We start from the raw sequence: 27,592 nt of genomic DNA on the forward strand, positions 1-27,592 counted from the left end.
AATTCCTCACAGAAAAAATAGTCCAAAGAAGATATAAACCTAAGTTGATAAGTTCTAGGCAGAATTTAAAGAGGAAGGGGAGACATTCAGTGAAGATACAAACCAAAACTCGAGTGGACTTTCACAGAGAAAACATGGTTTGGAAGCCCAATGAATTCAGAATGTGGTATAATTCCAGATGCCAGTTATCTGATAATAATAGTGATAAGGTGTAAGCTCAGTGACTGGTAACTATGGTATTAAGTATGACCAACAATAAAATATTCTCATTGATAACAAAATGGTAATATTTCCTTAATATTCCTTTGCTTCCTTTATTTTACTCACCTTTGCTCAAAATAAATACCTAATATAAAGGTTGCTTAGGCTGATGATACAAAGCTCAGGAATTATGGATGGGAGCTTCTTGAGTAAAAATCTTATGAGACAGCAGAAAAATCAAGATTCCACTCTGGCTTACCAACTCCTTTTTGAGGGAGGTGGCTGGTGCTTTGCCTAGATTCCCTTTACTGGGCTCATCCATCCAACACCTACAGGATGTGAGTGTGGGCTACTATTAGATGCAACTGCACACAGAAAATTATCCCTGGCTGGCAAGGCCTATCTCACTACAACATGTCTAGGAATTTAGGGGGAAAAAAGCCACTGACTCTGGCAGATATGGGGACACAAAGTTGCATCCCTAACCTATTCACTTCAAGGCAAGACAACTCTGTGTAACCATCTACACTGCAGAGCTCACTATTGGGTGGGGATCAGCCTGGACTTCAGTAAGAGCCACATTTTCCTTAGCTTCTTGCTCTGACTCATCCTTTTTCTGTTTATTCTGAGAGCACACCAAGGATACTAATATTTGTCTTAGGCTCTGTCTCTCAGGCAGCTGAGCTAAGACATCTGTTTACTGATGTCTATTTATAAAATTTTAAAAATTAGATATGGGGTAGGTTCTAAACTTAAAGAGAGATAGGGTAAGCCCTTATTCCACTAGTTACTGTTATGTGACCCCTCTGAGCCTCAGGTTTCTTATCACTAACACGGGAATAATAGCATTAACCTTACAAGGTGCGGGGGAGGAACATTAATCATCTTTATCATTATAATAGTTTGCATTTGTGTATCAAAAAATCACATTGATCTTATTTCATTAACCCATTTTTTCATGACCCTTTACTAAGTTCCTTCTATATGTGATGCACTGTATCACTTCTGTAATATAGAAATGAATAGACAGAAATAACTTTCTTATGAAATATAGAGGACAGTAAGTACTCAGGATAAGAAAATAATACAATAATTTCTATAAATACTATGGAATGATAATGCAGGAAATGTGTGCAGTAATGGGGTTTTAATCCTCACAAGAAACTTATGTGTTTTATAGATGAAAAGGCAGCAGTTTAGAATGGTTATCTACATTATTCAATACCACACAGTCAATCAGGAATAAAAGAGAGTGCAACTCCAGAGTACCTGATTTAAGTTGTACTACCTCACAGCCTATGGTAATCTCCATCTATAGTGATAACAAAGCTGAATAACAACAACAATCCCCGCCCCCACCAAATGAATCTCCAGGACACCTAGTATTAAAAAAAGAAATGCAGTTTATCCTTAGAATTCTCATTTAAGATTGTATAAAAGCTTCCCACTATTGTGTTAACTTTCCCACTTCCTCAAAGAGGAAATCGAAAAGATCTGACAATTAGCAAGCATAACTTCAATCTAGAATTAAATGAATAAAAAGGAGGTAGTAAGGAAGAAAAACCATGACCAGAATTCACAGGAGGAAATGGCAAGGTTACCAGTTCAGGTTAGGAGACCTAAACAATCATCTCAATTTTGTTTTCTTAAGAAAACAGTAAAACAAGAAAGTAAACCTGACCGTGAGTGAATGTTGACACTCCGGGTGGGACACGGGCCTGCACTGCGTAAGGTGGAACCGGGGAAGGGAAGCACAATTGTATGGTCAGGTTGTTTATCTCTAAGTCTTGAGCTCAGGTAGTCCAAACGAAACAAATACTCTGTCCATATTGATTCGGGTTATGTAAGGTCAAATAAAACTTATTACCCAATAATAAGGTTGTTTATTATAAAATCAAAATGTAGAAAATTCTAGATTATTATCTTCTGAAAGGTTAGAAATTTTCAGCACATTTTAGCCATACCGATACTTAGATTTTGACATAGATAGAAGCCTGGTATTTTATCTGCCAGCTCCCAATGGGTTGTTAATTTTAATATCCTCACATATGGTTAAAAACAAATTATTAACCCTGGCTTAAAAACAGACAAACTAAATATCAGAAAAATGAAGTGTCTTGCTCGTGTCTTTTTAGCTGGTAGAATCAGTGTCTGAAGTATAATTTTTAATGCTTTGCTATTAATTTGCATGACTTGCTCTTTGTTTAAAAATTATATGTATTTATTATTTTATTTCAGTAGATCTTTTATTAAACCCTAGAACTATATCATTTTCAAAATTATACTTTAAAATATATTTTATATATATACACAAATATGTAGCAAAATGTCTGACACGTAGTATGTATGCAATACATGTTTTTATCTTTCATTTTAAAGTTATTTTGTTTTGGTGAGAATACTTAACATGAGATCTATCCTCCTAACAAATTTTTAAGTTTATAATACATTATTCTTGATAGGTTCAAAGCCATACAGATATCCAAAGCTTATTATATATACAACTATAATACATATATTATTATATACAAAACATATCTTTTATATGTAAGATATTTCTTATTTTTATATATAAAATCTATGTACCAGAATATCTCTAATCTTATTCATCTTGTTTAACTGAAACTTTATGCCCATTGCCCCCTCTCTGCAGCCCCTAGCAATCACCATTCCATATTTCGATTTTATGAATTTGACAATTTTAGATACCTCACATAATCAGTATTATACAGTATTTATTTTTCTGTGACTGACTTATTTCACTTAGCATGATGACTTCAATATTTATTCATGTTGTCACATGTTGCAGAATTTAATTCCTTTTAAGGTAAAATAGTATTCCATTGCATGTATGTACCACATTTCCTGTATTCCTTATCTTTGGATGGAAATTTGGGTTGTTTTCACATTTTTGCTGTGGTGAATAGTGCTGCAATAAACTTGGGACTGTTAGCATCTCCTAGATAGCCTGATTTCAATTCTTTAGAGTAACCCAGAGGTGAGATTGTTGGATCTTGTGTTCTATATTTAGATCTATTAAAATAGTTCTTTTTAAAATTTTGGGGAAATCACCATAAAAGTTTTCTGGAACTGCTTTACCACTTTGCATTCCCACCAACTGTGTGTAAGAATTTTAATTTCTCCACATTTTCAACAACACATTTTTTTGCATTATAGCCATCCTAATAGGTGTGAAATATCTAATTGTGATTTAATTAGCATTTTTTAGATGACTAATGTTAAGCATTTTTTCATGTATCTGTTGGTCATTTGTACAGCTTCTTTGGAGAAAAATGTCTGTTCTCCAGTTGTTTCTTCTGTCTGTCTGTGGTCACAAGCCTTCTCTCCAGCTAGTGATCAGTTAGTTATTCAGGATGATTTCTCTACAATTTAGTTGTAATTCCAGATCGGTCCTGGGAGGAGCTTAGTGTTACTTCCACTTACTCCTCTGCCATGTTGGATCTCCACTATACTGTTTTGATCATGATAGTTTTTTACATGTTTTCAAATCAAGAGATGTGGTGCCTCAGCCTTGCTCTTCTATCAGAATTGATTTGATTATTTGTCATCTTTTGTGGCTCCATATGAATTACAGATTTTTTTCTATTTCAGTAAAAAAATCCCATTGTCATTTTGATGAGGATACTATGGAATACTGTAGTTGCTTTGGGTAGTAAATATTTTAACAGTAGTAAGTCTTCCAATACATAAACATAGGATGCCTTTCCGTTTATTTCTTTCCATATTTCTTTTTTTTTTTTTTAAGATTTTATTTATTTTATTTTTAGGGAGGGGGAGAGAGAGAGAGAGAGAGAAACATCAATGTGCGGTTGCTGGGGGTTATGGCCTGCAACCCGGGAATGTACCCTGGCTGGGAATCGAACCTGGGACACTTTGGTTCCCAGCCCGCGCTCAATCCACTGAGCTACACCAGCCAGGGTTCCATATTTCTTTTATCAGTATTTTGTAATGTTTAGTATACAAGTATCTTAACTCCTTAATCAAGTTTATTCCTAAGTTTTTTATTCCTTTTGATACTCTTATGAATGGGTTTGTTTTTCTAATTTCTTTTATAGATAATTTGTTGTTATTGTAATCAAAACACAATTGAATTTTTGTGTTGATTTTGTATCTTGTAATTACTGAATTAATCTATAAGTTCTAATAGCTTTTAATGAAACCTTTAAAATTTTCTATATGTAAAATCATCTCATCTGCAAAGAGGGACAGTCTTAATACTTTCTTTCTGAATAGTCATCTTTTAATTATTTTTCTTGCTTAGCTGTTCTGGCTAAGACTTCCAGTAAATGCTGATACAGATATTCTAACATCTTCACTTGAGATGAGATTATTCTATCTCATTTCTTAACTGTTTTCTTACTTTAATGGAAAAATACATTCATCATAAACTCCCAATGCTAATAAAGAAAACAGAGAGATGGCTTTTAACTCCTTTTAAAAACAAATATATGTTGATTGACAATTGTATTTGATGACTTTTCTCTGCTGGGTTAGATGATTGTAGAGGAAAAAAAACTAGGATCCAGAATTTAGAAACAAGACTTCTAGAAGTGATAAGAGTAAACATCCTTGCTCCTTGTTCCTCATGTCAGAGGAAAAGTTTTCACTTTTTCAACATTGAGAATGATGTTGTCTAGGGACTTTTATAAATGGCCTTATTATGTTGAAGTCTTTCCCTCTATTCCTAGTGTGTTCAGAAACTTTTTCATGAGAAGTGAGTAATTTTCTTCATGTATTGAGATGATCTTGTGATTTTTTTCCCCTTTATTTTGTTAGTGTTGTGTATAGTTATAATTAGTTTTCAAATGTTGAAATATCCTTGCAATCCAGGGACAATTCCTGTGTAGTATTGATAGCTGATCCTTTTAATATGTCATTGAGTTAGGTTTGCTAGTATTTTTGTCGAAAATTTTTGTATGTATACTTATACATTCTATTTTTAAGTCAGGCCTTTTATTTCTGTTTTTTTATTACAGTTGTCCCCATTTTTCCTCCCTTTGCCCACCTCTAACCAGCTCTCAGACCTCCCTCCCCTACTGTTGTTTTATTTCCTGTGGTGTTTCTGCTTGCCCTTCAATTATGGTAGTGCTTGCCTCTTAAATGAGTTTGGATATGTTCTCACCTATTCAATTTATTGAAAAAGTTTGAGAAATATTGGTGTTAATTCTTCTTTAAATGTTTTATATACTTGACCAATGAAACTCTGTGGTCCTGAGATCTTTTTTGTTGAGAGCTTTTTGCTTACTAATTCAATCTCCTTACTGGTAATTGGTCAGTTCAGACTTCCTATTTTTTCAAGATTTAGTTTTGGTAGGTTGCAAGTTTCTAGGAATTTATCCATTTTTTCTGGATTATCAAATTGGTTGGTGTGTAATTGTTTATAGTAGTCTCTTATTATCTTTTTTAAAATTCTGTGGCATCAGTTATAATGTCTCTTCTTTCACTTCTGATTTTATTTATTTAGGTCTTCTCTCCTTTATTCTCCATTAATCTAGCTAAATGTTTGTCAATTAATGTTAGGGAGAGACACCCAGACATTATATAGTTGGATGCCAAATTTTCATATAATGACTCTCCCCTTTCCTTCATGGTAGCCTGTGGTCAGAGGGGTTTGCCATGAGTTAGTTTGTCTATGGATACAATTATTATCTTCTATTGGAAATATGTTATGTCTACATAGTTGGAAAGGAGTTATAGAATTATTCTTATTTTCTATCAGTATAACAAAGCCTTTAAGTCAGCAAGATATTCAGCTAAGATAAATATAATAACATAAATAAAGAATAAAGAATATCATAAATAAGGAAAATTAAGAAATAATTATATTTATTGAGGCTGTCTATCCAAAGGTATTCTAACATCTTTACTTGATATTGTGCTATCTCATTTCTTACTGTTTTCTTACTTTAATGGAAAAATGCATTCATCATAAACTCCTAATGCTTATAAAGAAAACAGATGGATGGGTTTTAAATGGAAAACTAAGCGCAAAATCCAAAAAGATATTACATTAGTTAACAAATTACCTATGTAACCAATTACCTCAGAATGTTAAACAACATTTATTATCTCTCTGTGCCAAGAATTCTGCTGTGGCTTAGGTGGACATTCATGGTTAGTGGTTCTCAGAAGTAGGCAATCAAGGTACTTTCTGGAGCTGCATTCATCTCAACTAAAGAGAAATCTCCTTCGAAGTTCACGCAGGTGGCTGTTTACAAGTCAGTCTAAGGTCCTTGCTCTCTGAAGGCTAGAAGTCTGGGCTCCTTACCTGTGGCCTTCTCCAGAGGACTTCTTACATCATGGCAGCCAGTTTTCCCAAGTACAGATTCTGAGATAAAGAGCTCAAGATGGAAGATGCAACCTTTTTAAACCTGACCTTTGAATTTGCATTCGATCACTTCTACTATATTCATTTCACTATAAGTGAATCTTCAAATCCAGCCATACTCAAGGCAAAGCATTATGCAAAGGTGTGAATATGAGGTGTCAGAGACCATAAGGTGCCATCTTAAAGTCTTTCCAGAACAGGTGTATCTACTTATGACCCTCAGTGGTAATAGACATATTCCCCTTTCATTTTAAATATCTGAAAGCAGCTCATTGTCTTGTCTGGTATTTGGACATCACAGGTGAATACAAAAAACAAAACAAAACAATAGAACCCCAAAGTAAGGGATGAGTGACTCTGATACTGTGGTTGTATTCCAAACTTCAGGACAGACTGCATGGGGTATATCCATGCCATTATACAGTGTCAGTGACTTCTTAGTATGTGATAGCAGGATTCTTGCCTTTACCTAATTTTTCCAGGTATCTACAGGACTTTGTTTTCTCTTTTTTTTTCTTTTGTGTTCCTTAGTTATAGGAACTTGATTCTTTATTCTTTAACCTTCAATGGAGGTCATTTACCATACATTATCACTATCCAGGCAAATTGGGCAGATGGAAAGCCTCACAAAAGGTAAAAGGTCTTGGTCTCTGCTACACATGGCTTGTAATGAGAGAAATTAAAGGGAAAATGTTATTCCTTTGTCTGATTTTTTTAACCTAGCTAAATATAACCATTTCTGGTTGTTAAAACCTTCTGTAGATTAAATTTCTCTAGGCACGCTCTGGGTACACATACTTTAGAAATAAATTTAGCCTCAGCAGAACCTAATGTTATTAAAAGATTAAAATATGTATTTTGCATTTTATTCAGGAGGCTTGGCTGTTCCCATCAGCTAACAGTAGGTTAATGCTGGGGACTGGTTCTTGTCTTTTCTGCTGCATTTAAATCCCAATTCTAATGACTAAAGAGTATAAAGATATAAACATAAGCTTTTAATGGTTTGAATAAGGTTGAAAACAAAAACTTCTGTAGTTAAATACAATTATTTTGCAGGGCTCAGTCTGCTTAATGTATTTTATTTGTCACAAGCAGCTCATAATTATGCTGAGGAAAAAAGGAAATAGCAGTGCAGAATCTTAATAGCATATTTTGCTTTCTCAATTTTCCTATTTTTTACTCTGAAACATCAAGCCTATTTTGTTGCCATATTTTCTTCTTTAATGACCTTCATTAAATTCTACGATTCTCACCCCCACTTGTGAAAATGCAATGATAAAATAAACCAGTAGCAAAGTTGAATGGAATCCAGTTCTAAAATCCCCTGCCTCATTCAGCTGCTTCTTAGATACCTAAAATGTGCTGCTTAATTTAAAAAGAAAAATTTCAGTGAGGCTGCAATCCTGCATCTCAGAGACAAGGGAGCAGGAAATGACTTGCAGGTAATTGATTGAAAGGTGGTGTTTGCACTTAGGATTTCCCGAGCTGTCCAATGTTAACCTTGGAGCTTACCTATCTTTGATTTTAAGAATTAGATCCAGCCCACATTCTGGATAGCTCCCCACTTTCAAGGTGCATCTTGGCTGGGGATGAAAAAACAAAGGCTACATGTTCAGTCCTAAAGAAGAAAGAGCAAAACAAAATTTAAAGAAATAAAGGGCAGCTCCAGTGTAGCCATCCTCCGCGTCAAGGACAAGGGGCTGACTTGTTTAACCCTGGGAGTGCCACAGAGAAATAAAAAGCCCTAGAGAGAAGATGCTGCTGATTTTCAAGCAAAAAAAATACAATTATAGAATAGCTACATGAGAAAATATTTTACTTAATTTTTTATTGTGGATACTGTGGATAAATATGGTATAGTTAAACATAAAATATGTATACATATATTCATAGTATTTGAATGAGTAAATGTATATGAAGTGTGAAGCAAGGTATAAATCTTGTTCCTTTCCTAAAATGCAGGATAAGTCTGTTTTAGAAGTTAGCTTATTCTTTTTTGTCTAGAAATAAACTTTATCATCCTTTGTTTAAAGTAACAGTCTTGGGAAATTGACTTTTGTTCAAGAGACTACTATTAACAAGAAAAGCAAACAAAAAATACCTCATAGACACAGACAAAAGTATGGTGCTCACCAGAGGGAAGGGGGTGAGGAGGTAATAAAGGGTAAAGAGGGTCAAATATAGAGTGACAAAAGATGATTTGACTTTGGGTGGTGGGTATACAATGTGATATGCATATTATGTATCATAGAAATGAACACTTGAAACCCATATAATATTATTAACCCTAATAAATTTAATTTAAAAAATTTGTATTCAGGGTCTCCTGCACCTAAATTCTGATATAACTAGCATATTGATAGAAGTTAACAAGCTCTCAATATATATTGGTCAAGTAACTAATAAAGCAATGAAAGAAATGAGAGAGAATGAGAGAGAGAGAGAGAGAGAGAGAAAAGGGTATAAATGACACATGTAGCATTTTTCCAGTGGACATCGCATCTTGGAAAGTTTTTTTCACTTGTCTTCCAGAAACATTCCTCTTTTTCCTCCTATTTAACTAGTGGTGCCTTTTCAGTTTCCTATAATAGTTTTTTTCTAACTTCTAAATATTAGCGCATATTGGGGTTTAGTCATTGATATTATAGATTTTTCTCTATGTATAGCCAGTTTCTATATAATATCTTCAAATTTCATGACTTTATTATACCAATACTCCAACCCATCCATGCAATAGATATCTAAACTGAAGTGTTTTCCTTAGCTCTGGATTCATATACTTAACTTTTTACCTGATCCTCCACATAGATATCAAATAGCCATGTCAATGACAAATTTTACCAAGAGAAACTCTTGATTCATCTACCCTCCCTTCTAATTTCTTCCTTCCTCAATCTTCCCCACATCTACCATCGATATTGCCTTTATCCAGTTTTTCAAACTAATTTTTAAAGCTTTTTATATTTCTTCTTTTATTACACTAGTCATTCAATTCTTTCACATGCCTTGTTAGTTCTATATTCAGAAGAGATCCCAAAATCCCATTTTCAACTTATTCATGGCTGTTACAGTAATTTGTTCAACATGTTCTTCTCTCGTTTAGACTATTGGAATAGTCTTCTGGCCGTACTACGGCTCCAACTTTTGCTCACTCTAGAGGAGTCCCCACCCATAGGCTGAGATCTGAAAAAAGGAGGCATAACCAGAGCCCAATAATACACACATTGCTCATGCCATGGAAGCAGAAACCCTGTTATTCACTGTGCTCCTGATCAGTGAGGAGGCACAGAAACAAGATTTTTAAAATGACCTAGTTTCTCTATTCCCTTTACCTGACAGTGTCTCACCCAGCTGTTTCTTCTGCATGAGCTATATCATAAAGAAGCTTAGAAATTACACTAACAGGGACCCATCCCCTTTCTCAAATGATACAGAGAAGAACTTGAGAAGAGAATGGAAAGGAAAGCAACTGCCAAGGAGCAGTGAGTCCTGGCCCCTCTCTCCATCCCACTGATGACTTACTGTATTTTGCCGTGTATTATGCACAGCCACATTTTTGGCTCAAATTTTCCAGGAAAAAATCTTTTATTTTAATTTTTTGTTTCCATTTATTTATTTATTTTTATTTAGAAACACAATTGATTATTGTATTCCAGGGTATATTTTTCATATACATATCATTATTACTGTCTAGAGTTTCACTTCTTTTTTCAAATAATTTTTTAATTGTTGTTCAATTACAGTTGTCCTCATTTTTCCCACATTACTCTCCCCTGCCCTACCCACCCCCACTTCCTACATTCAATCTCCTTCCTCCCCCCACTGTCTTTGTCCATGGGACCTTTATTCACGTTCCTTGACTTTACCCTTCCCCTTCTTTCTTCTGTAATCCCCCTACCTCCTCCCCTCTGGTTACTGTCAATTTGTTCTTTATTTCTATGTCTCTGGTTCTATTTTGCTCACTTGTTTGTTTTATTGATTAGGTTCCACTTATAGGCAAGATCATATGGTATTTGTCTTTTACCTCCTGTCTTATCTCTGAGCATAACACTCTCCAGTTCTATCCATGCTGTCACAAAGGATAGAGTTACACTTTTAATGCATAAGCGTAAATAAAAGAATTAAGAACATTTCTGTAGATAAGGAATTAGCACTATCCCATGTATAATGCACATCCTTATTTTTCCCTAAAAAATTTGGGCATAAAAGTGCACATTATCCATGGCAAAATATAGGTATTATCCCCACAAAAGCAAGAGTGAACCCTACAAAATAGAATACATATCATGCCAAGCACCTAGTCTCACACTTCCAATGGCTTTACACCCTACTCCAAAAAAAAATACAGAGTTCTAACCATAACCTATAAAGCCTCATGTGACCTGGTCGTGGTCTACTAGTCTAATGTTTTCCCAATACTCTTCTTTTCCTCACTTCATTTCAGCACATCGCAGAGCTTCTTCCCTAAGAGTTTTTCCATCTCTGGTAAATTTTACTCCCAGCTCCAGTCAGACCTGTGCTCAGATATTACCTTCCCAGAGAGAATTTCTCTACCACTCATGTAAAAGATTGACTCTCCATCAACTGTGTCCGTTTACCCTGCTTTATTTTTCTTAGCACGTTCACAGCCTCGAACTATATTGAATTTATACTCATTTACTGTTTTCCTTCTCTTCTAGATAAGCTTCATGAGGGCAATGCCTTCACTTGTTCACTAACATATCCCCAGTGCTCATATCAGTGCCTAGCAAATAATAGGAAATCAATAAATATTTATTTAATATAGGAACAGAAATATATACATCTCTTGTTACCTATAAAAAGAGATAAATATCTATAAACAGACATTTTGGTCTATGTTTCAAAATTGGTTGTTACTAAACAGTTCCTTTTGAAGTGAATTCTTTAGTACACAAAACATATCTTTATAAATGGGTCTGTTCATTATAAGGCGGTAGCTAGCTTTTAAGATTATTCTGCTCAGGGTATGGATACAGTATCATGAATTCAAATAAAAATGGATAAAAAACCAAACAATTATATTATTGTCATTTGAACAATGTAAATTTTTGAATTCTAATAATTATGAAGAGTATATTTAATGAAAGAAAATTGATATAAAATCTTACCACACACAGTTTTGGAGTTAAAAGTAATTGTATATGCCACCTACTGAAAATTCCAAGCCAAAGAGGAAATTGACTTTTGAAACACACCTGTAAAAAGGTCATCTATTCTGTATGTAAGGTACTATCCATACCAGATAAATTTGAGCTAGTCTTACAATTTACATCAATCTCTATTATAGTATCCCTCATCATCTAATATCTGTCAATATTTACAATTTTGCATTCCAAATTTATGTTGTATAATTATAACCCCTTTTTATAAATGTTTCATCAATTACTTTGTGGAAGCCACTTATGTTAAAATCCTAAAATTCTCCTACTTTATGCTAAATATACTATTCCTTTTCATCTGCTGTCATACAGCTTGATTTTAAGACTTCTTAAAAAGTAAAGTACCCTCCTCTGTATACATCCCGGCTTCACAGTGTCCAGTGCTGGGTTTGTCTATCAGTTAGATATTGGAGTATAACAAAGTACCTCAGTGTTCAGTGGCCTATAAGTCAACACAATTCTTATCACTCATGAGTCTGTGTATTATATGGTTCTTCTTCTCAGCTGGGCTTATGCTTATATCCCTGGACAGGTGCATGTCAGGTAGGCAGTTCTAATTATATTAGTTAGGTTCCTCCACATGTTTTGATGTCCACTAGTGGTAGACAGGTTTAAAAAGCCTCGGCTGGGACAACTGGCCTGTCTTCCACATGATCTTCACCTCCTATCAAACTAGCTGACGCTTTCTCAGACCACTGAGAGACAGAGCAACACAAAGGACAATTGAGTCCCAAGCTCAGGAGTGGCACCATGCCATTCTACTGCCTGTTCTCCAAAACTTGGTAGCAGTCTAGCCCAGATCACAGGGATCAGATTAAGACAGACTGCCTCTCTATGGAAGGAGCTAAGTGTCATATTTTTGATATTTATATGGATAAGAAAAATTAGAGCTACCTTTGCAATTAGTCTACTACAATTTCCAGTAGGTAAACTAACCATTTCTTAGTGTAGTAGAAAGACAAGAACATCAAAAGGAAAGGGATATGATAAAGATAATTTGAAAGAGTTTGGTATTGATTTATTTTTCATTATTAAAATAATTACAATATAGTTGAGTTTATTGTGCTTATTTCACAGATTGTTATTATTTATTTTGAGCGACATATGAGGAAAAGGGCCACCATAAGCCTATCAGTGCTTCTGGCTAAAAAATTTCTTAATTCAAGTTTTTATTCAATGTCCTTTGCATAATCACCTGGGCCCAAAACAAGCTTGAGGGGATCTTTGGTAATTCAAAGGACTACAGGCTGTACTCAGAGACATTACCAGCTATATGCAAAAGCTGCACCACTGCCTGGTGTCAAACTCTGACCTCCAGAGTGGAGAGACCTTCCAAATATCACAGGAATTTCTCTTGCAACCCAGCTGTGGTAACTTTGTTAAATTAATATTTGTTAGGTGGAGCCATAGGTGTCCACAAAAGCCAGGAAGACATGAGGAAGTAGCATTAGAGAAGCTTATTATTCACAGGCCCTGGAGGAGGTTCACTGAAAGCCATGGGAGACAGCTAAACAGAGTGCACACAGAGAGGGTGGGGCAAGGTGGAGTGCTTTGGGGTTCACAGGCTAAGGCTGGGTAAGCTTAGGTGGCAATTTGGTAATCTTTCTGGAGATTTTTATCTAAGGACCACACAAGAGGAAAACCCTGGATGACACGGGAGAGTGCTTATCACAGTGGCAGTTGGGTAGTCATGTCAGGACATCAGGACTTCAGGAGCCATATCATACCTACCAGTGACTCAGCTGCCTCTTTTCTGTGCATGTGATGAAGGGTTGGGGTGGTGGCAACTGTCAAAGTCTCTGCAGGCCGCTTGGCTGCACAAAATGGATACCAAGGCAGCAACATTATGCAATAGTTTAGCTAAACAATTAATGCAAACATAAACCAAAACCACATAGGCAAAAGAATTCAAGGAAATGTTGCTTAGTTGAGCCAAATTGACAAAATAAGAAAGCAACCCAATTCACCTTTTGGCAACTAGAGATGCATGTACACATCTCTTAACCACACTTATCCCCCAAAGAAAGGTAAAGCAAAGGCATGCCTCCACCTAAGATAGCATGACTGACCTGAGTATTCCTCCTTTGGAAGCTAAGACTGATCAAGCAGCAGAGCCCAAACACATGAGGACAGGAAGCAAAACTTTCACTAGTGGTTCATTTACTAGGAATAAAAGTGAAAAGTGAGAATTAGCTCAAATTTGTCCCTTGTTTCCTGAGTTATGAATGTTTGCTATAAGAGAAAAAGCTCAAAGATTGGTCGGTGATTTCCAACATATACCACATCCGGGGGACATCATTCCAGCCCCAGATTCTGGTACACCCCTCAGGCCCTGTGTCTCCTGAAGGTTTTTTCACTGTTCTATCATGCTATTGCTTCAAGGTGATGCTGATCATACAAATCAATAAATTTCATAGCATATGTCAATTTCTAGGCATATCAAATTTTCCTTCACCCTAAATGGTCTATCTTGACATGTTCCAGGCACTGTAATTCATAATTTTACTAAAGTGGCAAACTACTGAATTTCTGTGATATTTATCTCCATTCATCTAGTATGCATGTATATTACCAACGTGTCTGGAAAAGCTGCTCCTTTCTTATCACTATGTCCAATGATAATGATACCATTAACGGAATGACTTAATGATGCTCTGGAAGGGAGAGGCCATCAAAGTGTCTATGAACAAAATTATGATAATTAGCTAATAAGTTGATATTGCTGTACTGTAAGACAATGCAAGTGTATTTCTGTCCCTGCCAGGAGAAAATAAACAGTTCTCAATGAAGAGAGAGCTTATATAGAAAAAAGTATTCTTTGTTTCATCTATTGATTTATTCTAGGTGCAGGGGGACATGTCTATTTGCTCCAGTATCAAAATCATATCTGAAATGGTTGCTACAATTAAAATGACCACCTGGTTAAGTTTATGATAATCCACTGTCATTCTGCGATATCCACCTATCTCCTGTGCAGGCCAAATAGGTGAGCTGAATGGGGACGTGGCATGCATAATTCACTGTATCACACATCTTTCAGATCTTGGATGGTTGCGCTAATCTATGCAAAACTTCCAGAAGGCAACATCCATTTGGTAGCTGGAGATAGTTCTACCGGCTTTCACATGGCCTTTTCTAACATAATGGTCTCCAAACTCCTTTAAGAAGAAATAAAATGATTCCAGGAGGAAGATCTTTGATGAAAGAAGAAATGGCACATTTTTGGATTCTGTCAGTTGCTGAAAATGTCTATTCCAATATGATTTATATGATTTCTAGAACTGATGAAATACCACAGGGTTAATTCAAAAAATGCTGAGCCACTGTGAGGTTGACCTTAATCAGAACCTTATTAACCACCTGACCTCCATAAGCCCTTACCGAGACTGGTGGATCACACCAGTGGTTTGGATCTCCAACGAGTAGTAGCAGCTCAGAGTCAGTGTCCAATAAAACCCCAAATGCTTTTAATATCCACTTCTCCCATGAACAGTTACTATGGTAAATGCTGAAAATCCCTTTGTGAAAGGCTATAAGGGAGATTTATAGCATACATTTTTAAATGTATAGGAAGTTCCTTCCTCAAGGTATTCAATCTCTTTGTGCAAGGTATTCTAATTTTATGAAAGGGCTCAGGTCTGACAATGCATTGAGAGGTTGCAAAAGTCTAATGTGGTGATTCAAGTCAATGTTCTGTTTACCAGGCCTAGAGCTCCTCCACTTATGCATTTTAAGTAAGACTTTAGTAGGCTGCTCATCTGTTTCAGTGATGAATGCAGCATGCACAATTAGACATGACCATTGATCTTTGAACTCCAAGGCATTCTGACAAGTGCTTTGGTTCTTTCTAGTAACCATTATAGTAACATTTACAGTAACCATACTTGAATTGCCTCTGGAAATTAAATACCACAGCTTGGACCTGCCACCCAAGGTTATATCACCCCTATTCAATCAGTGATGCCAGTTCAATAGTAGTTGTTCCCACTGCCAATACTGACCTTCAGAAAATAACCAACACACAGATTGTCATGGATGCTGGAATCTCCTCCTGGATATATTTCAGCTTTGTGAAGGAAAAAACCTCTGGCCATTCTGAAGAAATAAGGAAGTGAGTGAGTGAGTGAGTGAGTGAGTGAGTGAGTCTTTCAGGATAAATCCTTTCTAGAACTCTGATCTCCTTTAACCTTTGGATAATGTCCTCTACATTGCACCAAGGAAGTTATGGCATTTCAACCTCAGTGTAGGCCATAGCTGAGTCCCAGTTTCAACTGATCTATCAAGGAAACTGTTAGAGTTATCCTGATCACAGTAGCCAATCTTTTGATTTCAGAATCCATGCTTAATGCAAGCATATCAACAAATTCGGTTGCTCCAACGTTATATGCTTTCCATTCTGCTCCAGTAGCTTTTGTATATATTCCCATAACTAGAGTGGTAAATCTCATAGTGATTTTCATCTGTGTTCTACCTCTTGAGTCCTATCAGGGCTTGAGCCTGGGTATAGAGCTAGAAGCATTGATAATTGTTGGGGGTATATCAAAAGTAAGATCAGTATTCCTTTGTCCCTCAAGGGATGAACATTATAGGTTCTTTACTAAAGTGAGACAATCTTCCTAGAGAGGAGAGTAAGGGCTTCTTTGGTGATATAAAAGATTCAGAAAAATTTAGAATGTAAAGGTCTCCAATTGCATCGCAATCTTCCTTGTGTGCCCTCCCATTTAAAAGGTAGAATCCTCCCCAATCACTGCTCTATGTTTAACATATACAATTCTGTGATTTTATAAATTTACTATGTGCTATAATACAGCCACTCTTGTGATTAGATTTGAGATTTGGCTTTCAGTAATCTTAGCCCTGTGCCTACAAGAACTAAGGTCTTTATTTAGGACAACGTCCTAAAACTCTGCTTCTTTATTTATAATCTAATGTGCAAAAATAAACCCCTAAGTTTTTCATTTTATTTCTTCAAGTTCTCCAGTGCACTCTCATATGACCAACAAACTCCATTATAGTCTTTATTTTCACACACAAAAATGTTCTAAACCAACACTGCTTGGCCTGGCAGCTTGCCTTCTACAGTCCTTTGATTTTAGGCATCCACACAATCATTGATTAATTAGTTTCCCATTGCATGTCACAGATTACCAGTGCCCCCTTTACACTTGGAAGTGAGTTTTAAATGCAGCTTCACTTACCATATTTTGCCATGTATAATGCACACTTTTTGGTTCAGATTTTCAAGGGAAAAATAAGGGTGTGCATTACATATGGGTAGTGCCTGAAATACCTTGTGTCTGTTCTTGTGTTTTCTAATTATTTGTTACACAAAATTTCTTGTATCATAATGTTAAAAAATAAATGCTAAAAAAATAAATAAATAAATGCTGAAATTTCATTATAATATAAAAAGCAAGTACCTAAATATAAATAAATAATTAAATTAAAAATTAAAATGAAAGATTTTTTTTCCCGAAAGTTAGAGCCAAAAACATGGCTCCACACTATACTCGGGAGCATGTTATACATGGCAAAATATGGTACCTAGATCAGAGGATTAATTCTAGATATCTCAGAAAATAGATAATTCATCTTCAAGATTTTATGTTCCTAGAACTACTTCAGTATCAATTTCAGTGTCATTGAGGGTTTAAGCAAGTAGCAAAATCACAATTTAGCAATATGGACTAAAGACTACTTATGAAGCTTAGACCTTCCACATTTGTAATTCTTGATAAAGAAGTTGAGGAAGAGTCGCTGCCTCTGCATCTGGTGGCGGATGAGAAATCACCATGGGTTGGCAGAGACAGCAGTCAGTAAGAAAAAAAAGCTTCACATGAAACAGGAAGGGACGGGGCAAACTGGACTTGACAAAGACAAACAGGAACTTCTCTCAACACTACCAGCTTTCGTCACGTGGGGGCTCTGGGTAAGGTGATACTTGGCCCAAAGTTAAAATAAGCTGAAGGAGGAAGTTCAGTAGGTGAGCTGTCGTGCTGACTGCTGTCCAAGGCCAGTATTATTGAACATCCAGTTGGGGCCCATGGCACCGGCCCCAGGAGAGTCTGGTGCAAATCCTCCAAACAGCAAATCCGACTTAGCTTCCACTGTCCCCATCTCACACACATTTTTCTTGTTACCAACAACCATACAGGGAAAAGAATTCTGGAAACTCTAGTTTTAGAATTACTGACCAGCACAGTGAGCATAGACATAAGATGTGAGATATATTTTACTACCTTTTTTAAAAAATAAACTTAACTTCAAAGTTAAAGTTGGCTATTCTGGAACTTGTGGTGAATACACTTTCAACTATGACTGAGAAATCACTTTCTAGAGTTTGAGGAAGAATCCTTATATCCACAATCATTGAGCAATACTGGTTGCCACTGAAGTTTTACATATTTCCCCACGTATTATGGCTTCCACATGTGCAACAAAGAAATCTTAGAAAAGCATGGCAACCCTGAGGGCAAAGCTCCAAAGTCTAACCTGCAGCCACGTCACTGTGACATCCCTGATATTTTTGCATGTACATTTTACATATCTTTGTCTCTAAATGCATCATTCTGGATATCCTCTGCCCCTTTTTAGTTCCTTCCTTCATTTGTATTTAACTTCTGTAAACCCTTCTGCTAAATTTTGTATTTGAATTTTAAAAATTTTATCCATATATATAATGTTAACTTTTTCATTGACTATTTTTATGTTTCTAGGTCTCTGCAAAAGTTCTCAATGTTATCTTATATTTTACTTACTATATATAGTGCATTAATTTTAGTCTTTGACTTTATCTGAATTCACAATCTAAGTACACTGTGGATCTGTTCCTACTGTGTGTTTTATTTCTTTGCTTTAAATTTTGATCATATTATCTTTAGTCTTGTGTGCCTGATACATTTTGGTCAGGCATCTTCCATTAAATATTTTAAAGTATAGAAACAGATTCCTTCTATACTTTAGAAGTATAAAGTATACTCTAATACTCTAAAGAGTATTAGAAACTCAAATATTTTGAGTTTCCTTCTGGTAAGTGGCTAAGAGTATTAGCAATTATAGATCAATTAATCCATCATCAGAACTGGTGTGATTTATAGTAGGACCTGAATCCCTAGAAGGACTCTTCCAATCCTATTCATTCTTACTCCAGAGTGTAGACTTCCTGGTCTCACCTCACAACGCAGGAGGTTTGACAAGGTTCCTTTTCCTTATTGAACCCTTCTGTAATAAAGAATTTCACTTTGTCCCAAAAGAACCCAGATTTTAGTCATCAGCTTCTTGGAGACATCTATTTCATACTTCAGAGGGGTGTCTTCGTTTAGGCAGTGGCTGGCCACACAGGATGTCAGGGTAGGGTTGGCCATATCCAAGAGTCTTACCATGGAGCTAGCCAGCCCAGAAAGACCAACCATGTGATTCAAGGTGGTAGACTATTAATTAATGCAGACACTGAGTTCAGTTATGTCAGCAATTAATCAATTAACCATGCCTATGTAATAGAGCCCCACTAAGAAGTCTAAACACTGAAACAAAGGTGAGCTTCCCTGGTTGCAATGCTCCATGTGTATCACCATACACCATTGCCAGCAGTGTAACATGTCCAAACTCCATGTTAGAGGGCAATGGGAGCTTCCCGTTTGGGCTGCTTCCAGCCTCTGCCCTGTGAGTTTCTTCCTTTGGCTAATTTTAAGCTGTATCATAAGCAAAAAAGCTTTCAGTGGGTACTGTGAGATATCCTAAATAATCATCAAAACTGAGAGTAGTTTTGGACCTTCTGAAGCTTCAGCTGGTGTCTGAAGTGAGAATGGTCTTGTAGAGGACTGTGCCCTTGGCCTTCACACTTGAGCTAACTCCAGGCAGCCCTGGACTCCAGGGTTGCTGTTGATAATCTACAGCATGTAAAGCTTATCTTCTAGTCACTTAGCTATTCTTCAGGTATTGACAGAAGAGTCTTGCAGGGAAACTGTTCTCGATGCCAAAATCACCCTTGTAGGTTGATTCCTTTTTTAACTGAATCCTGACCTGCCAGTTCTTCCCTATCTCTTTACTTCCATGAGCTTGAGACCAGATGTTTCACATACTTTTTAAAATTGTACTAACTATTCTCAAGTAGATATTTCGGTTAATGTTGCAATCTACCATTATCAGAATAAAAATTTTTATATTTTGATTATTTTATTTAAAAATCAATATTTACATGCTATAAATACCATAAATAAATTGGAAGAAAAATTATATAGTGTAAAAAATTCAAAAAGGACTGATTAAAGATAAGTAGTATCACATAGGCCTAATGTATAAGAATAGTATTAACAATCTGCAAGAAAAAGAAGGAAAAAGACGTAAATACTTAATACAAAAATATATACAATTAATCTCAAGATATGTGGAGGGGAGATTCAAAATAAGAAATATTCAAATTAAACATTGAAATACTATTTAATTAAATGAAATATCATGCATTCATGAATATGCTGTCCTGAAAAAATGTGTATTTTCAACTTTACACATCCTAAAACCCAAGTAGTAATGGGCAGCCTTAGTGCCTAAAATTTAATCTCTAATAGCTATTTCTCAATACAATAACAGGACACTTGTAGAAATTGTTGGTTTCAGGTTTGGGTAGTAAATGTACAAGATGAACCTAAAATATTTTGTTATTCCTGAAGTAAGAGGATTCTGAAAGATTAATGTGGCCATGCTAAAGTGCCAACCTGAATCAGCTTTCATTGGCATCAGGTAGAACAACGTTAAGCATCCTAAAAAAGAGCACCTACAACTGATTGTACCATAACAAATATGAAAAGACATAATAACAAAAATCATCTCACTGATCAGCATTGAAGTTTTCCAGAGCTCCAAAACGTCATTCTAAAATTGGTGAACAAGATAATGAATATATATTTATCATTATTTTAATTATCATTATCATTATATAAACTATATTAAAAGCTTCCAATAGTTGATCAAACATTTTTTAAAACTATGGCTAACAATAGAGAGAAAACATTAAAATTGAAACCTCAATTTGTAACATCTAATTAAATAATTGTTAAAAATCTATGATGCTAAAATTATTGGAGTAAAATGCTGATGAGAAAATTTACAATGGAAGAAAAAGAAAAAACTTAATTTTAAGTTTGATGACTAGGGGTACACATTTCATGAACCCATGTAACTAGAAGTCTACATACCCACCCTTAGAAATGTATTGCTCCCCCAAATTAATCCTAAATTTAATAAAATCTCTACATAAATCTACCAGTTTCAAGAACCTGCAGGCTAATTTAGCAGATAAATAAAATAAGGGATATTATACCAAATTTAAAAAGATCAATACAAAAAAATAAGGTAAGAAAATACTACAAAGTAAAAATGTTAAAAACATGACAATAGAAAATGTGTGGTGATTTTATTTAGTAATGTGTGGAGACCCAACAAATGTTTTCTATGTAGGAGTTACAGGAATGAGTTACATATTTGTATAATTCAGTTAGTTATGTGTTTTATAGAGGAGAATAACTGGCTTTATGACTGTAAAATATTATTCACATCTCACATTGATTCATTCTATGCAGTTTTTTATGAATATATCTGATTGATTTTAAGTTTCAGTTACTCCTAAATTTTTAGTTTCAAATTTCTTTTTCCTTTCTTTACCAATCCTAATAACTATACAATTATAAATTATTTGTAAGCAATGTTAATGTACAGCAACTGCTGATGTTAAAAAATTTAATGAGTTATATTTTTAATCAAAAGTTCCATATACATTAATATAAATAAGTCTTATATTTCTTTTTGCTGGCTTATGTTAGAATGTAAAGTACAAAGCAAGGCACACTGAAAATTTTAAAGTTCTTTTTATCCTCAATGGAAATACACTGATGTTACACTTTTTAAAAGGAGAAAAGTTCAAAAGAGAGAATTTTATATTGATATATAGAGAATAAAGTGTCCCCACCCCACCCTGAATCTTCTGCAGCATCTCTGAAAACACCAGAGATTTCCTTGAAATTTTACTTCAGTGAGATGAGATTCAGAGAGATGTGTAGGTAGTGCTGCGTGAGGTTTACTCATGCATTCACTTTATTTCTGCCAGTAACCCTTTCGATACCTTTATGTCTGTTGATGACCATCATCACAAGGAACAGGTATTTTTAGATGCCCAGTCCAAGGCAAGTGCATACACTATTCAAGGCAGGAAACACTAGTTTTTGTGGCTGAAGCATAAAAGAAATTAGTGTCCTAAATTTAGAAAATCAGATGAAGCTGAAATAAAGACTACATTTCACTTGTCTATTTACATATTCACCTTAAAATAAAACTCTTCTTGGTAGAATGTTTGTGAAGTAACTGTGTTAGCAGAGTAGAGGATTTTTATTTAGTATTTATTTAGTCATTTGCCTAAAGAAAAGAGTGGGAGAATAATGGTGGATGAAAAACAGGCTTCTTCAAAATTGTACTAATTTTTAAGTAACATTCAGTATTTCCTTTTTTAAAATCCTTACCAGAGAATATATTCACTGATTTTAGAGAGGGGGGGCATTGTTACAGATTAATGACAATGTCTTATAATTCACAACTTTTATGTTACACAAGGTAAGGTACATGTAGTCTCCTAAGCTCTTTGTATTTTAACATCAGTAAAGATAAAAATGGATTCAGAAGAAAAATATACTGTTATCCCTTATTTCATCACTTATTATATCTAAATATAATTGGGAGCTTGGCCACTTGAATTCTGTATATTCTAACATTCTAATCCCCAGTAAACTTTAGTCAATAAAAATGAGTGGACAGAAGAGAGAAGAAATGTATATTTTGTTAGCAAAGGTAATGACCTACTGTCACTTCCAACAAGGGTGTGCAACACTTGATGCACAGGGTAAATCTGTTTGGGCTTGAAGCCCCAAATTCACAGTAAGTTTACCTATTTCAACTTGAACATGAAATCCTAAGGTCACCAGAGAGCCACCATTCTGCTCCAATACTCTTTCCTTGTAGCTTTTAAATACTCATATTTTCCTATGTAAACTATTATTTACTTCATGCATTTATGGTGTCTGATGCTCCTATTAAGTTATAAATCTACCAGCAAACAGACATTTTTATCTCTACTTCTTAAGTCCTACATCAATGCTCACCATATAGGAATGACTTAACAAACATTAGTGGAATTAAACTAAATACCACTTGTATTTTTCTTATGTATCTGATTACAGATCACTGTTCAAAGGTTTAGATTTGCTGCTGCTAAACCTCAAGCATGGTCTCAAGCCTCACACATCAGGACTGAGGAGGTTTAGAGTCTCGATGCTCCCTCACCAGCTGGGGAGAACTTAGGCAATGATGCCCTTTCCTAACCTCAGTTTAGTCTCATATCTAATTAAAAAATAGTGATAATACACATCCCAGAAGAATTCTTGAAAGATTCCATTAAATAGCACATCTAAAACATTTATCATAATGTACAATATGTGGTAAGCACTCTATAACTCCTACACATGAATATTAATATTATTTTTATTATCAGTAGTCAAGGCCCCAATAGAAAACAAATAAACAAATTCAAATCAAGTGATTCAAATAAAGAGACACCCGTGAAGGACGTCTGCTGATGTTAAAAAATTTAATGAGTTATATTTTTAATCAAAAGTTCCATACACATTAATATAAATAAGTCTTATATTTCTTTTTGCAGGACAATTTACAGAGCTTTGGGCAGTACTGAGAAAACGAATAGGAGCTGCCTAAGCAGGCAGAGATGAGCGATGGAGGAGAAAAGCTCTCTAGTCCTGAAGGGTGATGAGGAGAAAGTGTGTTGCCAGAATGCAGTAAGTCTGGAGTCTGGGAAAGGAGAGGGCTGGCAGGTTCTGTAGTCATGAAAGCATACAGGCACTGCCAGAGTGAGGCTCTAAAGTCAGAAAGGAGCAAGTAAGAAATGATCATCAAGGAACAAGTATAACAGACCCATGGACAAAGCCAAAGGGGGTTAGGATTGAGGGTAGAAGATGGGGGTGAGTGAGGTTGGGGAAAGTGGTGGAGGGAAAATGTAGACAACTGTTTTCAAACAACAATAAAAATGATTAAAAAATACCAATTAAAGATTAAAAAAGACATCCCCAAACTTCTTTCTCCTTCCACCCTCCAATCTCTTGTCAGACTTCCCATTAGTTGGAACTAAGTGGGTGAACACAATGCAGAGTCGCCCTCTGGGAAACTAAGTGAGGAAGAACAAAAGATTAATTTGAAAGGGCAGGGTTGGCAAATTACTACACTCTCCACACCCACAATTGGCCATAATAAATTCTTTAATTTGCAAATTTTCATCCCCTGGGGCCACCAGCTCCCATATAAATTTGCATGGTTTCCATGAGATTAAATTAATCATTTCCTCACTACTACAAAGAAGAATCAATTTGATTGAATCTGAAATACTTGAATATATTATGAGGATGCATTTTGAAAATGAAATTAGAAAATAACACTATTGACAACCAGTCTCCAATACAGTCTCCCTAATGTTACAATAATAAAGGTCTTGATGGTCTTCTAAAGAAAAATTAAATGAAAAATTCATTGAAGCCAGACTCCAGAGTAAAAAATATTTCAGTCTGTGCTCAGAAATTATATAATACTTCAAACCAGGTGGAGCAGCCCATGCTGAGCTGATAATGAAAGGTATTTAAGAAACTCTGACCATGGTTAATTCCAGATACAAGAGAAAAGATATTAAGAACAGGATTTAGGGAAGTCTAAAAAGAATTTTTTCTTTTTATGTTTTTCTTTGTAGTTTTCTGAGTTGTGTATTTCTCTCTTCTTCCCCATTCTCTCTCTCTGTCTCTCTGTCTCTCTCTCTCTCCCCCCCCGCCCCCCGCACACACACACCATAAACTAAAACTCTTAAAATGCTGTCTCCCTGAGCTGGGAAACATTATCTAAAGATTGATACTTACACACATTTCCCAGAGAAATCAGGTTTACCAGTGCACAAGTTTAGTTAGAAGCTATAAATGTTATAACTTAAAAAAGCTTTATTGTTAATATTTTGACTCATAAAATGATTGGGCTTCCTCCCAAATCTGGTCATTTTTTCAAAGAAAAATGAACCATAAACCAAATAGATTACCAGAGTTTGGATATGGAGAAAACTGCACAACATCCCTGCCCCTTTCCTCTGGAAACTTCACATTATGAAGCCATAAGAGGTTCGGCACATAACAGCATAGCCCCAGCAAAGTATAATTGGCAATTTAGTTGGTGAGAAGCTGTCATTTAAAATGCAGACTAAGTAATCTCATTCAGAGCCTGAGACTGGGCAGGTAACATACTACATAGATATATCAGTAACATATTAAAATTCTCAGAGCTTTAAAGAAATGTGAAACATGTAATTAGAATGTATAGATATTTTAATGTTGGAACTATTATTACATGTATCCTCAAAAATGTGTATTATTTTGGATTTTGCCTGGAAAATAGGGATAAAATTAAGTTGCCCTATTTTTCTCTTCACCCATGTGTTATTTTTACATCACTGATGTATTTATTCTAATAGCTGTCAATCTGAACTCCTTCTAGGCCATGATACACTTCTGACTTGGAATTCTATTTGTGAGAACAAAATACATAATAAAAAAATTGACAACATTCTCTGAGACTAAGAATGTGGTTATCAGTTATCTGGACACATCCATGTCAACTTTAATAAGGAAATCAGCATTTAATTGTATACTATATTCTTTCTTTTTTCCCCTTTTAAAAAATTTATTAATTTATTGGGGTGACGTTGGTTAATAAAATTATGTAGATCTCAAGTGTATAGCTCAAGGACACATCATTTGTTTATTGTACTGTGTCCACCATCGGAAGTCAAGTCACTTTCTGTCAACATCGATCCCCCTTTATCTACTTCTACCTCTCCCCACTCTCCTCTTCATCTCGTAATCATGATACTGTTGTCTGTGTCTTTGAGTTTGTTTTTTTATTATTGTTTTTGCCTCATCCCTTCACCTTTTCCACTCAGCCCCACCTCCTTTACCCTCTGAAAGCTGTCAGTCTGTTTTCTGTATCTAAGAGTGACTCTTTCTTTTTTGCTTGTTTATTTTATTAATTCAATTGCACATGTAAGTGAAATTATATCATATTTGCCTTTCGCTGATTGGCTAATTTTATTTAAAATACTTTCCAGGTCCATCCATGCTGTTGCATAAGGTAAGAGTTCCTTCTACATTACAGCTGAGTAGTATTTCATTGTGTAAATGCACCACACTTTTTATTTACTCATCCACTGATGGGCATTTGGGCTAATTCTAAATCTAGGCTATAGTAAGTAATGCTGCAATGACACTGGGGTTCATATATTCTTTCAAATCAGTGTTTAAAGATTCCTCAGATATATTCCCAAAATTGGAATCACCAGGTCAAAAGGCAGCTCCATTTTTAATTTTTGAAGGAAACTCCATACTGTTTTCCACCATGGCTACACCAGTCTGCATTCCCACCAACAGTGAAAAAATATTCCCCTTTTCCACATCCTAGCCAGCACTGGTTGTTTGTTGATTAATTAGTGGTAGCCATTCTGAAAGGTGTGAGATGATATCTCATTGTGGTTTTAATATTCATTTCTCTGATAATTAGTGACATTAAGCATCTTTTCATATGTCTATTGGGCATTCTATGTCCTCTTTGGGAAAGTTTCTATTCAGGTCCTTTGCCCATGTTTTAATTGAATTGTCTGTATTTTTGGTGTTGACTTGTGTAAGTTCTTTATAACTTTGGATATTAACTCCTTTTCAGATATATAATTTGTGAATATGTTCTTCCATTCAGTGATTGTCATTCCATTCTGTTGATGGTTTCTTTTGCTGTGCAAAAACTACTCACTTTGATGCACTCCCATTTGCTGATATTTTTTTTTTGGTTTCCCTTACCCAAGAAGAAATATCAGAAAAAAATATTGCTACAAGAAATGTCTGAGATTTTACTATCTATGATTTCTCCAAGGATTCTTATGGTTTTGAATCTAACATTTTAAATCTTTAATCCATTTTGAGTTTTTTTGTATAAGTGTAAAGAGGTAGTCTGTTTTTTTTTTTTTTTTGCACATATCTGTCCAATTTATCCTACAGCATTTATTGAATAGATTCTCCTTACCCCATTCTATATTCTTGCCTCCTCTGTCAAAAACTAGTTGTCCAGAAAGGCATGGTTTATTTCTGGGCTCTCTATACTGTTCTGTTGAATTGTATGTCTGTTTTTATACCAGTTATATGCTGTTTTATTTATTATGGCCTTGTAGTATAGTTTAATATTAGGTAACATGATTCTTCCAACTTTGTTCTTCTTTCCCAAGATTGCTGTTCAGGGTCTATTCAGGGTCTTTTGCAGTTCCATATAAATTTTTGTAGTATTTGTTCTAGTTCTGTGAAATATGTCATTGGTATCTTAACAGAAATTGCTCTGACTCTATTGATTGCTTTGGGTAATATAGACATTTTAATGATGTTAATTCTTCTTGTCCATGAACACCATATATGTTTCCACTGATTTGTATCTTCTTCAATTTCTTCAGTGTCTTATAATTTTCCTGCTTAAATTTATTCTTAGGTATTTTATTCTTTTTGAAGCAATTGTGAATTGGATTTTTTGTTTGTTTCTCTTTCTGTTGGTTCATTGTTCATGTAACAAATAAAACCGCTTTTTGTATATTCATTTGTATCTTGCTACTTTTTCTGAATTCATTTATCTGTTTCTAGTAGTTTCTTTAACAAATCTTTATGCTTCTCTATATACAGTATCATATTATCTGCAAACAATGACAGTTTTATGTCCTTGTTTCCAATTTGGATGCCTCATT

Source organism: Phyllostomus discolor, chromosome 1 (assembly GCF_004126475.2).
Source record: "Phyllostomus discolor isolate MPI-MPIP mPhyDis1 chromosome 1, mPhyDis1.pri.v3, whole genome shotgun sequence".
NCBI classification, from domain to species: Eukaryota; Metazoa; Chordata; class Mammalia; order Chiroptera; family Phyllostomidae; genus Phyllostomus; species Phyllostomus discolor.